Here is a 15,912-nt window from a genome sequence, read left to right on the forward strand (position 1 = left end):
CCTTTCTGGCCTCGTGAATTCTTGTCTAACTTGAATACATACACTGATGTTTTGAGCACAGTGTCAATTAGCACCTCTGGGGAGTTTCTACCAGCTGCGAGGTATAAGCCAATATGATAAACAAAGTCCTTATCTAATCAAAGTTACTAGAGAGGACTGTGGCCCACCTGAGTTAAGGGTCATTCTGGGAGAATAACTGGTCTCCAGGAAAGTGAATCAATACCTAGTTCTACAACAGAAGCCCAGGATCTCTCCTTCAAGATGATTACTGTCCTGACTTTGACTCATCCTGGTCAATTAACTCTGGGAGATGGGGAGCCAAATTTTAGAGGGGCCTATTGGAAAACATCCCCAAGCACCAGTACCCATAATATGGGGTCTAGGGCTTGCAAGCCAGGACAGTGGGTGACCTTGCCTGCTTTTGTCTTGTAGCCCCAGGTAAATGAATAGTCACTTATGTAAGCACACAGTCAGAGCTGTGAGAAGTTAGTTTCCCTGGCCAGTAGGCAGACAAACTGAGAAAATGAAGGACTGGAGATGTGGGTTGGTTATTTTCCATTTGCTGCCACGTCCCCCTAGATCCATTTTGGGCCCCTTTCCACCCAGCTCTGTGTAGCAGGAGGACTGATCCCTATGGGTGGGATCTCCTTGCCTCCTGGAAGCTTAGGCCAGTGGGAGCCACTGGCAGGATATTGTAGGGGGGAAAAAAAAGATGTCAAATGTTTCTTATACCCTCCCTAGCTCCCTCTAACCCTACATACAACCTTACCCTCCCCATCTCAAACCACTGGCTGCCCCCATTACCATCATTCTGATGATAATGTTACATCTCATCAATTACATGGGAGCAAAGGCAAATGTACCAGCCAAATCTTCCCCCCTTAGCAAGGCCATCAAGAGCTGGGATCTTCTCCTGCATTTTCTGTTTCATCCTGACAACCACCCTGTGAATTAGACATTGGCTCCGTTACGCAGTTGAGGAAACCAAGGCTCAGAGAGGTTAAGAAAGTTGCTTTAAGTCACCACCAAATAAGTCGCTGGCTCAGGATTTGGGCCAGTTTGTCACACGTTTGCTATCATGTGACAAACTAGATACAAATCCTTATAATATGTAAAGGTTAATATTTGACATGGATACTGACTGGCAAATATCATTCATTTTTATTTGTGCCATTCTATCGCGGCCCCTGCTTGCAAATGAGGACATTGAAGTAAGCGCAGGAGCTAGGATTCAAAGGCCAGTACCCCAAGCCCTCAGTTCAAACTGCCTGCCAACCCCTTTCACAAGGACAGCTACTATTGGACACCCACTCCCTTTCAAGACTTTAATTCTCACTGGTAATGCTAGCTCCTTCCTTTGCACCTTGAAGTCTAGGGATGCAAAAGGTTGGTGACTCAGTATGCTTTGCTGGTTTCCTCTGATCTGTCTACACCTCAATAAACATCTCCTATATTTCATGTTACCCAAACTCTAGCTGTTGTAACTTTTAATATCTGCTGGGGCATGGATGACAGAGTGGGAGGTAAATATATGTATACATGCATACATGCATATGCTTATGTGTGTGACCAGAGAGACTTCATTCCTAATGAGGGACCTTTGATTTCTACAAAAAAGAGTCAAAAGTTGCAGAAAGTTTCCCTTGAAGGAGGTGAGAAAGGAAAGGAGAGACAATTTCAGTATACTTTTTTCCAGTCCTTAATGTCTGATATGTGTTGAAATATTAATAGATTTCATTTCAAATAAGGTAATGTTAGGCATGTTTTCTCATCTAAAGAATGCTAATTTTCAAGTCCTTAAATTAGATCTTTTAAGGTGTTAAAAAAATCTAAATTAATTTAGATTTCCTAGTTTCTTAATTTAAGCTATCTTAATTTAGTTAGTTAAAATCAAAAGGCAAACTTCAACAAACTTTATTCTAAATCAAAAGTTGTTAACCTACTCATAATATAAGATTATTTTAAAATGTGTGCCTATTTAGGAATGTATTCAGGTGTTTTAACCGACTGTGTTACCTAAAAGAAAAAATAATATATGTATATATGTTGCACACATGTGGGTGTAAACTTTTGGCAGCATCTTAAAATTAACAAAAACAACCTGGGCAAGTATTTAATAAATGTTTAGCATTTTAAAAAAAATCACCGAATTATTTGTTGAAACTCTGATTTATTGTTATTGGTAACCATATAATTTCAAGGTTTGTTTCCTAACTGAACATGTTCAAGGTTTGCTTTATTTTATAAAAGCTTTTGAAATGAATAATCAGTTCCCACATTAGAGTGAGAGCTGAAAAACATCATCGCTGCTGCTATTGTCATTTCTTGAGGTTTTCGAATGTCACTTTTCATTCCAAAAGCTAACATGATGTGCACAATGAACAGGAAACAGATGTGTCCTAGAGATTTATTTTTATATTTTGTGTATATTTACTACAAACAGACAAGAATTAAAATACAGCTTCGTGTAAATTATCTAAAAAATGATCTTTAAAATGTTCCCAGATTGTAGATATACAGAATTTAAAATATATATATATATACACACACATACAAAAAATTCCAGATTTGGGTTTTGGTCTTAGCAATTCTATTTATTATGTTACTCTGAATTTCTTAAAACTAGGTTATCTACCTAGCCTTCCTCAAGAGGATGCTGAATTCAAATATAACTATAAATGGAACAAATTATAATTTAATTATAAAATATAATGCAGATAATACTTATTTTTTTCTGTGAGACTTCATGAACTTCATAACTTCTTATGAATTTCATAATTTCTTAAATTTGGAATGAGACTAAGTCTTTTCAAACAATGGTGAACGATAATATCACTTAGAAGCCTATGAACCTGTAATATAAAGTCGCCAAAGGAAAAAAAAAAGAGTGAAATATTGCAAAGATTCATACTAAATATGTGAGCATTTTTAAATAACCTCATCTCGTGTTTCTGCATAGACCATTGCCATATTGTGGGTATTGTGTGCTGAAGTATGTATTTGTGTGTGTGTGTGTGTGTGTGTGTGTGTGTGTATACTAACAGTCATGTGTGTGTTTAAAATGTTAAGACACAACCAAACTGACTTAATTTGCTAACTTGATTGTGTTTTCTTTTAGCTTTGAAATTTAAAAACAAATTTTATTTAAGATCTTAAAAACCATCTCTGACATATTAACTTTTTCAGAAAACCATGGCTATACAATAATGAATTGCCTTTATCATGTTAGAATGTACATTAGTCTCAAATACAAAAACCATGAAATAAACCACCATCCTTCAACAATTAGAGCAAAGATCGAATGCCTAAGGAACAACATAGGTGGACTTGCAGAGGATGGGCTGTTTTACTTCAAGAACATTAAAAAAAAATCAGCAAAAAAGCATGGGTTTGGGGGTATACACATTAAGCTGAACCTTTGGCACTAAGAATCAGGGCATTTTGTCACATAGCATTAACGCACATTCGAAAATTGTGTAGTATCGAAGAGATAGAACCACCAGCTTCCAAGTACTGTTGTCAACTAGGCAATAAAATGTTCTACTGAATGTTCTTCTCTTCTTTGTTCTAATTACTGCATACACTGCATAGCAACTTTCAAATGAGAAAAGGAGCTTACATTTCTTTCATTTTCTGTTTCAAACAGCACAGAAAACAAACTGTGCCCTGTTATACATTAACAATTAGCCCTGTTATACATCAACAATTTTAAAGAACATCAATCTTACAAGAAAAAGGCTAAGAACAAAAAAATGTTTCCAGATTCCAGACAGATAAGAATGAGTGGTCTGTAGACCCTCACAGGGCTTTGCAGTGGTACTCAGCAAAAGCTGCTTTGTGATTATTGGCAGTAAACAGAGATACAGAATTATTTGCCAGATATTTTAGGAAATCATGCAAACAGCCCAACAATGCAAGGCTCTTCTCATCAGGCCGACATTCCTCTAATTCTTACAATAGTCTCAGTAGGTATAGTGCTCCGTAAACCTTTTTTGTTTACAGAAGTCTTCTGTTTGTTCCTTCTGGTCTTCCTCACAGATCCTGAAGAAGTGTGCAGAGGGATCCCCTCATCTTACTAGGAGAGCTGGCTCAAGATTTTTCTGCTGTGGACTAGACGAGCCCCCTCACATCACATCTTACTTCTCTACCTGTTGCTTCTAGTTGGTTTTTTAAAGTTGCCTTCTGCAGATTGTTGTCTACAAGTTTGAGAACCCTGCTTTCCGGAATCCATTTAACCTTGCTTTTATTCCAACCTACAGTCTTCCTTCTTTTCCTTCCAAGATCTCTAAGTGATTTCCCAGATGGAATCTTATAGATCGTCTGGGATGGTCTGGAAAGATAAAGTAGGAGATGCAAACCAATAAAGAACAGTCAAGTATATTTTTGCACTTGTAAGAAAGTCTTCAGATCCCTCCGGGAATATGAGGTCACTTCAAGTCTCTCTGCTTCATGTTGTCAACTTTGAATTCCACTTAATTGCTTTACAAATAAGGGTTGCAATAATTATTAAAACAGGAGGTAATTATTAATATGGTTTGGCTCTGTGGTTTGATGAAACAAACCACCATCCTTCAACAATTAGAGCAAAGATCGAATGCCTAAGGAACAACATAGGTGGACTTGCAGAGGACAACCAAATCTCATCTCAAATTGTAGCCCCCACATATTGAGGGAGGGAAGTGGTGGGAGGTGATTGGATCATGGGGTGGTTTCCCCCATGCTGTTCTTGTGACAGTGAGGGAGTTCTTATGAGATCTGATGGTTTTAAAGGTGGCAGTTTCCCCTGCACTCTCTCTCTCTCCTGCTATGTTGTGAAGAAGATACTTGCTTGTCCTTCACCTTCTGCCATGATTGTAAGATTCTTGGGGCCTTCCCAATCATGCAGAACTGTGGGCCAATTAAACCTCTTTTATTTATAAATTACCGAGTCTCAGGGAGTATCTTTATAGCAGTGTGAAAAAGGACTAATACAATTGCAGACCACTAGGAGTTGCACACTGCTTGGGATTTTACTTCCAGTACTTCTTTCTGTTTTCAGTTTGGGGGCATCTAATTCATTAGGATATCCATTATTATCCTCCATTAGGATTTCCATTATTATCCTATCCCTTAGGATATCCATTATTATCAGCACAGATTCAACCACAGAGCTGAAAGCAAATGGAGAGAGTGCTTCTCTGTGTGGCCCACTTTGCCACGGTCTTATTCATGTCTAGAACTCATTCCCATTGAATACACTGTATACTTTCTGGTCTACTTTAGACAAGTGCTTTGAAATTTTTGTGATCAGTGGAGATATTCTGGCAAAGTTTTATATTCTCTAACATTTTGTTCTAAATAGTAGATATTATTGAGCCAGTGCATCAACCAAATAGTAAATGAACTACTATCATTTAAATAACCAAAGGCTATTTATCTTGAAGAACTCTAGTAGTTAGTTTTTTGTGTTTTGCAATCATTGTTAGTCTAGTACCTCATGTTGTTCTCTAGACTTTTGATATGTGCCAAGCTGAAAATGGAAAAAGAAGATGTTTTAATTCTTCTGCATTTGTATGCATAGCAGCCAAATTAATGTAGAATATTTTAGACTATAATTTACAATCAGGCTCTTCTATAAAATTTCTACACATTACTGAAAAGCATGATAGGCAGTGATTGTGAATCACAGATTATTTCTGATATGCCATGTACACACATAAGCTAATCAATTTTACCAAAGGTTTAAAAAGGAATTATTCTTCATTAATTTTACCACTGTTCATGTAGACTAGGCCCCTTGATCCTCACCCACCACCAACAGTCACCTACAGTTTATTTTCACGGTATTTTTTTAAATAAAAGATTTATTAGATAACATAAAATTAACCCTTTTAAGGTATATAATTCAGTGTTTTTTAGCATATTCAAAGAATTGTGCCACTATCACAACTATCTAATTTTACAACATTTTCCTAACCCGAAAAAAGATACCTCTTACATCTTAGCAGTCATTACTAATTACCCCCTCCCACTAGCCCCAGGAAATCACAAATCTACTTTTTTCTTTTTTATAGATTAGCCTATTCTGGACATTTCATAAATGGAATTACACAATATGTAACCTGTGGTGTCTGGCTTCTTTCATTTAACATAATTTTTTCAAGGTTTACCCATGTGTTAGTACTTTAGCCCTTTGCATAGCTGAACAATAGTCTGTTGTATTGGTATGCCACATTTTATTTACCCATTCATCAGTTGATAAACCTTTAGCTTGTTTCCACTGCTCCATTACTATAAATAATGCTACTTTAACATTGGTATAGAAGTTTTCGTGTGGATATATGTTTTCAATTCTCTTAGGTATAAACCTAAAAGTGAAATTGCTGGGTCATAAGATAACTCGATGTTTAATCCTTTGAGGAACTGACTATTTTCTTTTCTTTTTTTTTTTTTTAATCCAGTCTCTGTAGAGATTGCCAAAAATTGCAAATGTGGACTATATTTCAAGTTGTCATGGTGGGGTATTGGGAAAAGTTTTCAATTAGCAATAATCGCGCTTCAGATAAACCTCATTGGCTACAACGTTGTCACTGCGAAAAGCTGGAACTGACTGTTTTCTAAGCTAGCTGCACTGTTTGCAAATTCACCAGCAATCTGGAAGACTATTAATTTCTTAATATCTTTGTCAACACTTGTTACTGTCTCATAGCCACCGTAGTAGATGTGAAGTGGTATCTCACTGTGAGTTTGGTTTGAATTTTCCAGTAATCAATTACGTTAAGCAACTTTTCATGCGCTTTTGGTCATTATTCTCTCTTCTTTGTAGAAAGGTGTTTATAGCCTTTATTTATTTTTAAATTGGGTTATCTGTTATCTGTTGAAGTTTTTTTAATTGTTGAGGTATAAGAGTTCTTTATATATTTTAGGTACCAGATGCTTATCAAATTTGATTTGTAAATACTTTCTCCAATCATATAGGTTGTGCTCTTGGTATTATATCTAAGAAACCATTGCTTAACCCAAGGTCATGATGATTTAATACAATGTTTCTAGTAAGTGGTTTTATAGGTTTAGCTTTTATATTTAGGTTTGTGATCCATGTTGAGTTAATTTTTGTGTATGGTATAAGGAAAGTTCCTCTATTCCTCTATTATTGTTTTGATTTTAAGTTGATATTTCTTAGTGTACCATAGTAATTCCCTTATTTCTTTTACACAGTTTTTAAGTTATTTTCTTCTTAGTTGCCCTGGGTATTACAGTTAACAACTTAATCTAAAACAGTCTAGTTGGTATTAATTTCAATAGCATCCAAATCTTTTCTCCAAGATAGTTCATTCCCTCCCCCTCTTTTGTGATGCTATTGTCATTCAAATTATATCTTATTAATTATAAGCCAATCAACACAGTTTTATAATTATTGTTCTATGTAGTTATCTTTTAAGTATGATAAAAGAAAAGTTATAAATAAAAATACATTTTTACTCTCTTTCACAGTTAAACATGTAGTTACCTTTACTAGAGTTTCTCATGCCTTCATGCGGATTTGAATTACTGTCTAGTATCCTTTCATTTCAAATGAATGACTACTTTAGCATTTCTTGAAGAACAATTCTGCTAGCAATGATTTCTCTATTTTTGTATTGGAGCATGTCTCAGTTTCCCTTTTGAAAGATAGTATTGGTAGATATGGTTAATAGCCTTTTTACTTTCAGCAGTTTGAATATAACATCCTACTCTATTCTGGCCTTCATGATATCTGAGAAGTCAGCTGTCAATTTTACTAAAAATTCCTTGCATAGGATGAGTACTTTTTTTGCTTTATCCTCTTCCCTTTTTCTTTGGCTTTTGGCAGTTTGACTATGAATCAAGGTGTGAATCTCTTTGGCTCTACACTAGTTGGAACTCATTAAGCTTTCTGAATGTAATTATTATTTTTCACCAAATTTGGAAAGCTTTCAGTGATTATTTCTTCAGATATTCTTTTTCTACTCTTACTCTCCTCTTCTTCTGGAAATCTCTTTTTCTGGAACTCTCATCATGCATATGTTAGCATACTTGATGGTATCTCACATATCTCTGAGGCACTGTTTATTTTTCTGCTTTTTCATTTCTTTCTTTCTTTTTTCGTGTTCTATTCTTCAGACTGAATAATCTCAATTGACCTATCTTCAAGTCCATTGATTCTTTTTCTGCCAGTTCAAATCTGTTGTTGAGCTTATTTAGTGAATTTATTTTTTCAGCTACCGTGCTCTTTCTACTTCACAATTCCTAGTTTCTATAACATCTATGTCTTTACTGATATTTATATTTGATGAGACATAATTCTCCTATATTTAATTATTTTGAGTTTTTTCAGTTCTTTAAACATATTTGTAACAGCTGACAAAGTTTTCTCTAATAAATCCAACATCTGGGATTTCTAACTAACAGTTTCTATTGCTGCTTTTCCCCCCTGCATTTAGGTTATACTTTCCTATTCTTTGTAGTATTTTTTGATTGAACTAGAAATTTAAAATATTATAATATGGTGTAATCCCAGCACTTTGGGAGGCCGAGGCGGGTGGATCATGAGGTCAAGAGATCGAGACTATCCTGGTCAACATGGTGAAACCCCATCTCTACTAAAAATACAAAAAAATCAGCTGGGCATGGTGGCGCATGCCTGTAATCCTAGCTACTCAGGAGGCTGAGACAGGAGAATTGCCTGAACCCAGGAGGCGGAGGTTGCGGTGAGCCGAGATCACGCCATTGCACTCCAGTCTGGGTAATAAGAGCGAAACTCTGTCTCAAAAAAAAAAAAAATTATAATATGGAAATCCAAAATCAGATTCTTCACCCTACAGTTTATTTTTATTGTTTTCTGCTGTTGTTGCTGCTGCTGATGATGATGATAATGATGATTTGTGTTTTTATGTGACTTTCCCGGACTAATTCTATAAAGTCCTTTTGTGGCTACTGAAGTCTCTCCTTTATTAGCTTAATGGTAATTTAACAGTTAATAGATATTTTCTTTAATATCTTAAAGAAACAATAAGTCTTCTAGCCTTTGCTGAAGGGCTCTCTCTGTGTTGGAAGTACAATTTCAGTGTGCCAGTGGGCATTTCACCACTCCACCTTAGCTATCGCTTCCTGATTGCACAAAGCCTTAAGATCAGCCAGAGGCGAGAGATTGGGATCTCAGGTCTTTCCAGGCCATATGCACAGACCCATAGAAGTACATGTCCTTCTAGATTCCTGGAATATGTAGAACTTTTTTAAAGCTCCTTATGGACATCTTTCAGATTACTTGATCAGCAAAACCATGACGGGTATTGCTGCCTCAGATTGCTATGGTGTTAAACAATTGCCATGAAGCTTTTTTTTTTTTTTTTTTTTTTTTTTTTTTTTTTTTTTTTTTTTTTTTTTTTTTTTTTCACTAATTTCCTTGAAATATAGCTGCTTTTATAGAGCTAGCTCCAAGTCCAAATAAAGGCAAATCTTGAGAATGGAGCTTTTCAAGAAGTTACCTGACATACAGGTCAAATAGCAATAATTTTCTCAGGATGGGGTTTTACAGGAGCTCCAAAAGTGGCTTCTTTGTCACCTGCAGTGGCTGCTAGACAGAGCACTGTTCTATCACCTCCAATGGTTGCTAGACTGCTGATTTTCATGGTTGCAATGCCATTCACCTTCAGAGCTATCACAGAGCTAGGGGCGAGGGAAAATGGAAATACAACAAATTAAAATGTCACAGAGTTTTCTGTTTTTCAATATTTGGCTGTATTACTATATTTCTTCATTAATTTCTGCAAGTCTTTGGTTAATTACAGAGTTCTGAAAAAGTTGATTTTAATCATTTTTGTCAATATTCTCATTGGTTTTATGGAGGAAAAGAATTTTGGAGGTTCTTTCTCCATAATTCCAGAAATATTTCTACCCTCTTTGTTTGAATTTTGCACAAACTTGCCTATTACTACGGTCTTTACAAGTTTTTCATTAAAATATCATTTCTAGCCAGGTGCAGTGGCTCACACCTGTAATCCCAACACTTTGGGAGGCTGAGGTGGGCAGATCACCTGAGTTTGGGAGTTCGAGACCAGCCTGACCAACATGGAGAAATCCCATTTCTATAAAAATAAATAAATAAATAAAAATAAAAATATCATTTCTATTCATAAGACCTGACTGTGATTAACACAAAGTAGAAAATTTGACTTTATTTCCCTTAACTCCTGCTGATATAAACTACAAAGGAATCTCAAAACTAAGTATTGTGGCTAAAATCTAAATATTGCTACTCTAGCTACACTGAATTTATATTAAAATATTCTATACTATTTGGGTTTTTTGTTTTGCTTTTTTTGTTTGTTTTTTAGTGATGGGGACTTGCCCTGTTACCCAGGCCAGAGTGCAGTGGTGTGATCATAGCTTACTGTAACTTCCAACTCCTGGGTTCAAGCAATCCTCTGGTCTCAGCCTCCTGAGTAGCTAAGACTACAGGTTTATGCCACCACATCTGGCTAGTTAAAAAAAAAAAAAAATTGTAGAGATGAGTTCTATGTTACCTAGGCTGGTATCACATTCTTGGCTCAATTGATCCTCCAGACTCAACCTCTTAAAGTGCTTGGATTACAGGGTGAGCCACCATACCTGGACCTGGGTTTTTTTTTTTATGACAGGTGTGTGCCATAGTAAAAAAAAAATTATAAAATCTTGTAAAACATTAATATAAATATTCAGTTATGATGTAGTCAAATGCCAGATACACATTGTTTGTAACTTTCCAGGACTTTTTTCTAAGCACTTTAATGCCCAATTTTGCTAAGTGCTAATAATCATTCCTAGACTAATTAAATCAAATATATTTTTTATAAATGTATAATAGATGCTTTCGCTCTGTCCAAGTCAAATGAAGACCGAGTCTGGTTCCAGTCAGTCTCCTTCAGACATAGGTAGGTTGGGATGCAGTAGTTACTTTCCTCTCTACATCACCACCACTTCTCCAGGTGTCTAGGGTCCTCTTGTAAGGTGTTTTAAGTGCTGTACCCTGTTGAGAGCTATGTTATCTTTAGGGATGATCATATGTAGATTGACTCAGACAATAGCCAGGCCAACACAACAGCTGGCTATGGCTGGTGGTGGACTCTAGGTTACTGAATCTTAAAATAAATGATATATTTTCCTTTTCTTTTTTCAAATAGCAACTGACAGGCCCATGAGTAGCAAGAAGACACAGAATAGGTGTTTCTGAACAGCTACGAGGAGCTAACAAATGAGCTGCTGCTTTAAGTATGGATTGCACCACATTTGGATGCTCTTTCCACCCTTTTCTGCAGTCACTCTAGGTCCAGATCCCCCATTCCAGGATCCACCAATTTCTCTTCATTCTCATACTTTATGATACTCTTTTTCATCTCAAAGTGTTCAGTAATATGCTGTAGCTCCTGAAGAATGGAAAACTTACTCTTTCGCTATGTAATCTTCCATTTTTCTTTTCTTCTCAGCAGTAATTAATTTTGTTTTTAATCATCTCCAGAAAAAAAAGAAGAGGAGAGGAGGGGGAACACTGAATTATCTCTTAATATCAGGAACTTGAGAGAGAAATGTAGTCCTAAAAATTAGTTTCCTGTTTTATACCTCTTCTTTTTATGACCTTGAGATATTCCCTTCTGTATAATCATGTAATTGTTTTATTAATATTATTCTCATTTTACTATTAGCCTTGTTAATATTATAATTACCTATTATATTATTTTTATGGCTCAGATATATTTAGTGCTAATTTCATGGTAGATTCTTAAAACTCTTCCCTTGTTGCTCTGTGGCATATCTGGGCCCACATTAGAGGGGAAAAAAAAAAACAACTGAGCAAATCCTGATATTTACAGCCTTAATTTTAAACTTTTCAAATCTTCTGGTCCAAACTTTGCTCTACAGTGCTTCATCTTCAGCTCTCACTTGACTCTTCATTCTTGCTTTACCCTGGTGTCTTTAGTGGTTTTTATTCCCCATCTGCCCCTATCCTCTTTGCTGCCTACGCTTCCCTTTTCTGGGGAGCAATCAACTAGTCATGGCTATTTCTGAGGAAGAGTCCCAGGCTCTCCTCTAACCACAAAGGGTCTTCAAAAGCAGTCCCTACCCCACAAAACAAGACTTGGATGATAATGATTTAATGGCCCCTCCATCCCAATAATTGACTTTGCCTTCTGCTAAAAAACTTAAAATGATCAACATTGGTGGCAAACATTTACTAATGTTTAAATACCTATTATATGTTGGTCAACTAAAGCATCTAAAGCTTTTCTGAGCACCATTACAAGTTGCTTCATTTTTATCTTCTTCAAATTTTAAAGAATCACCAAAGATGACTCTTCTAGGCTATGCTCTCTCATTAGAGACAAATGTCCAATTTTATAGCTTTATGCTGGTAATGCCTATAATTTTATTTATTGATAATAAATAATAATACATTTCTTTATAGAAGGCATTACATTAAAATTCATGGTATAAAAGTTTCACAGAATACTTCTTGTTTATGATATATTTCATCTCCTCTACTGCAAAAATAAGATTAAATCAAGCCACTTCAGAAAACAAAGAGAGAAAAACAAAAGCACCAATAAAAAAAAAAAAAACTTGTTTGCATATGTCAATCAGAACTGTGAAAATATTCTATGATTATAAGAAGCCCAAATTTCCTGATGTCTTTCTAAGATCCTTTCCAGTCTGGTCCCAGCTTTACACACTTTTCTTCGATTTCAGTCTCTTCATCTATTGTCATGTTACCTCTGCATAGAACCCCCGTTACCTTTTTCTCCACCTATAAAATCCCCTGCCCACTCCCTGCAGGTTTAAATTTCAGTGCCTTCAACTATTTGAAAGCCTTGACTTTATTCTCTATTATAGGTATCAGATGCAATTAGATCATTCTATGTATATGTCTCTAAGAAGCCTCTGAATATTCTTGAGGTTAGGGCCTAGCACTTCAGCATCTCTGATTCCACAGGACCTAAGAGACTTCCTCCTGCATAGAAGTAACTTCGTAAGTATTTCAGTGCATTACATGAGTGCAGATGCTGTAGAGAACAAAAATTATCAATTGACTATCACTGTATAGATTATGGTCTAGTAGAGAAGATAAAAAATGGGCACATTATTGTAAAACAAGCTATTGAAGTGTTATTATTTCAGAGTGAAATAATAGACTCCCTTCCCTTGATGCACTTATTTTGTATTAAAGATAACGGGTATTTCCCCACACATGTGTTTAGGGAACCAGTCCTACCACAAGAAATGCCAGTCTTCTTGGTTTGAAATATGAATAAACGGATTTTGTTGTAATTCTGGGATTTTAGGGTCCACTTACTTTAACTTTTTACGAATTGGTTAAAATAAATAATTAAATCAACCTGTTCAAATGATCCTAGAATTGCATAACAGCTAAAAATATAATTGTCATATTTCAAATTAAGGGACCTAGCAACGCAGCTAAAATGTTACTTTTCATCAGTGGTTGTTATTCTGAGTCATGGAATGCCACGAATTGAACATTCTTGCCAGGGCACCACCCGGTACACCTCCCCTGCTGCAGCTCTGTTATGTCACTCATGTTGAAGTCTGCCGGTACGTCTAGGGAAGTTTCCTATAGTGTTGAGAACTGTTCCTCGCCAGGATTCTGAAGTCAAATTATTATTTTTTTCTTAAGTACCAGTTGCCCAAATGTCTTTGGACAAGGTTTCTGGCACAGGCTTTTTCAGGAAATAGGGAGGGAGAAACACCTATTTTATATTTTAAGTGAAAAAACACACAGGAATATTACGTAATAACAAAAAACAAATGGTTGGCTCATGGTGAAGTTTAAGTTCCATAGCACTGTGACTTTATTTTGGTCAGAGAGGAAGCAATCATGGGTCTTCAAGGTATATCAACAACAACTAATAGGATAATTTCACTAGACTGCTTAATTTAATAGGCTTAAAATGAAATATGCCAATCTTACAATTGAGGACAAAACTACTTATGTTCTGTTCCTAGTTACAAGTGAAAGAAATTAATGGACAGCAGATTTGCAGTGGAATAACAACTGTTCTATCCATTTTTGCCTCTGCACAACATAGTCCGGGAGCCCAATACGTATCAGAAAATTTGAAATTATTGAACTAGACTAAGTTGTCCACGTGAGTTAGCTTTGTGAGTTAGCTCCACTGTTTTGGGATATATTCTCCTGAGTACTTACATGGTAAAACTTAAAAGTCCAAGTCTTCATAAAATCTTTGTAAAACTAGAAGTACTTCTAGACACTTCCATCTACCCCTAACACCTGAGAGTGGAGGGGATGGGGTTGGGGTAAAATTACACTTTGGTGCTACCTTAAAATGTATTTTAAAATCTCATATTCAACTTAAAAAAAAAAGATTTAAAAGTCTTTCTTATGCAAATCTGTTATTTTAGCAAACAACAATTTTTAAATTATTTGCTATTGAGTAAAATCAGCACCACCCCCTATACAGGTGGGAGTAGCTTATTTATCCTGTGGCTTTGAGAACCTATAATCTTACTGCTAGAGAACCCTGGCATACATTAGACACAGAGTTCTAGAACCTCTTCTATTCCCAATCTTTTAGTGGAATTTTTTTCTCTTGTAAAAAAAAAAAAAAAAAAAAAAAAAAAAAAAAAAAAACCCTTGGATGGCCAAACAATTTGAAAGACAAATTCATGTGAATGTTATAATGAGTTCTGATTGTCTTTATGCATACCTATTTTGTAGAAATATCTTCAAGATAATTCCCCAATCCAAGGTAAATATTTTTAAAGTGAGGATTCCAGAAACAATAATAGGAGTTGATGGAGCTATTTTTAGGCAGACTTTAAAGTTCCTCTTCTGATGGCCATCAAATTACATCACTTATTACAAGGTCTACCACACGCAGAGCCTGCCCTGTTTCCATGGTCTATATAATACCAATGTTTCTATTTACCGAGAAGAATGATTCAGACTAAGTGAGCACTTATTTTAAGCCAGGCATTGTGCTAAATGCTCAGAAGCTGAGTTCGTTTAATGCCCACAGCAATGCTCACACAGAGGTAGTACAGTATTTTCATCCCCACTTTACATTTGAGAAAACTGAGGCTTAGATAAACTTGATGACATTTCCCAAATCACACAGCTACTGTATGTGGCTCCAGGACTTGAGTCCAGGCAGTGTAACTTCTGAACCTTACTCACTCTAGTTACCTTATTCAGTATATTAGATTAACTCCAAGAAGAATACTTCGGTGTTAAGCATATGTTTTTCTTTTAGAGATTATTAGTTAATAACCTCAATTACTCTTGTCTCATTTCATAGACACCCACTTTCCAAATTCTTAGTCTCTAATCTCTTAGTGCAGCCATCCCAACCTTTTTGGCACCAGAGATCGGTTTCATGGAAGCCAATTTTTCCACAGATGGGGGGTCGGGGGAATGGTTTCAGGATAATTCAAGATCATGACATCTATTGGGCACTTTATTTCTATTATAATTACATTATAATACATAATGAACATATATATTAGAATAAAGTGCACAATGGATGTCATGTGCTTGAATTTTATATGAATTTTTAATATATAGAATATATATTAATTTATATATTCATTATATATAATATATATTCACTATGGTTAGTTATATTCATTATATATATGTTACATATATAATATATGGTTAGTTATATTCATTATATGTATTATATATAATATTCATTATATATATGAATATATATCATATACACATGAATATTATATATTCATTATATATATCATTATATATAATATATGATGGATATTATATGTTCATTATATATACAATATATATAATGAATATAACTAATCATAATGTAGAATGTAGAATCAGTGGGAGCCCTGAGCTTGTTTTCCTGCAACTAGACGGTTTCATCTGGGGGTGGCGGGAGA

At 35.4% G+C, this 15,912-nt stretch overlaps 1 non-coding gene across 1 annotated transcript; it reads right to left on the minus strand.

The window, feature by feature from the left end:
* Nucleotides 1-6,440: 6,440 nt before the first annotated feature.
* Nucleotides 6,441-6,581, minus strand: LOC119471992. Its single transcript, XR_005201090.1, has one exon. It is a non-coding gene; the product is annotated as a U4 spliceosomal RNA (small nuclear RNA).
* Between the last annotated feature and the right edge of the window lie 9,331 nt (nt 6,582-15,912).

Source organism: Cebus imitator, unplaced genomic scaffold, assembly GCF_001604975.1.
Source record: "Cebus imitator isolate Cc_AM_T3 unplaced genomic scaffold, Cebus_imitator-1.0 Scaffold80, whole genome shotgun sequence".
NCBI lineage: Eukaryota > Metazoa > Chordata > Mammalia > Primates > Cebidae > Cebus > Cebus imitator.